We start from the raw sequence: 1,128 nt of genomic DNA, 5'->3' as shown, positions 1-1,128 counted from the left end.
CTCTATTCTTGATAACCAGCCTTGCTGAAGCTGACAGCTGAGGGTTGCAGCCCACAGCTGTCAGTTTTTTCTGGCTGGTTATCAAAAATACAGCAGAACCAACGATATTTGTTTTTAAATCTATTTATAGCACCGGCTGATGAATACACTCATCAGCGGCACCTACTCTTGCTGTTATCAGCAACAGCAGGTATAGGCTGATGAGTAGTACTTCCATCAGCCCACACCTGTGACTGAAGGTCAACTTTTTACCTCAGGTCACAACTGCTGGCTCACATTGTCATCTGACAGCGCCGGAACCACAGCCCTCCGACTGGTGTTACTGGTATTATCAACGATCAGAGCCGCGGCTGTCATGTAGATGACAGCATGGGAAGCACCCGAACAGTAACACAGACTTTCTGGTGATGTCTGTGATTGGGGTCCGTGTCTGAACAGTAGGTGTTCGGTATAGACCCCAAACTTTACTGTTTGAGTTCGCATGTCTCTACTCAGGACTAAACTGATTACCATCCGCCATAAAAACGTGTATTGGTGGTCTTTAAGGTGTGAAAACCGTACGTGTGGTAAAAAAAAGATGAAAATGAAAAATGGCCAGTTAATAATAAAAAAAACAATAAGTGCGGAATGAAAAAAAAATTCACTGGCCCGTACGGGGATCGAACCCGCGACCTTGGCGTTATTAGCACCACGCTCTAACCAACTGAGCTAACCGGCCAGCTGTTAGCTACTTCACTACTGGCCAGATTATCAGCGTGCATATGACCAAAAAAAGTTGCACTTCTTTATTTTACTCATTTATATAATGTTATAAATTCCAGAGCGCTTTACAAACATTATTGAGGCTCACTGTTTGCCACATTGGGTTTTTTTTTCCTCTGGATCAACATGTAAGGGGAGGTTCGGATAGGATATGGGTTTAACTAGATGGATTTAAAGTCTTCCTTCAACCTTAATAACTATGTTACCATGTTACAATCTAGATCCCCTATCAGCATGTCTTTGGAATGTGGGAGGAAAATGGAGAATCCAGAGGAAACCCACACAAACACAGGGAGAACATACAAACTCCTTGCAGACGTTGACCTTGGTCAGACATGAAACCAGGACTCAAGTGCTACAAGGCTG

At 43.6% G+C, this 1,128-nt stretch overlaps 1 non-coding gene across 1 annotated transcript; it reads right to left on the bottom strand.

Annotated features, from left to right (window-relative positions):
• Nucleotides 1–644: 644 nt before the first annotated feature.
• On the bottom strand, nt 645–718 carry TRNAI-AAU (transfer RNA isoleucine (anticodon AAU)). Its single transcript has one exon. It is a non-coding gene; the product is annotated as a tRNA-Ile (tRNA).
• Between the last annotated feature and the right edge of the window lie 410 nt (nt 719–1,128).

Source organism: Dendrobates tinctorius, unplaced genomic scaffold (assembly GCF_039654945.1).
Source record: "Dendrobates tinctorius isolate UK_male_01 unplaced genomic scaffold, ASM3965494v1 ptg000178l, whole genome shotgun sequence".
NCBI classification, from domain to species: domain Eukaryota; kingdom Metazoa; phylum Chordata; class Amphibia; order Anura; family Dendrobatidae; genus Dendrobates; species Dendrobates tinctorius.
The sequence above is the reverse complement of the archived record's forward strand: the minus strand, read 5'-3'. Positions and strand labels throughout refer to the sequence as shown.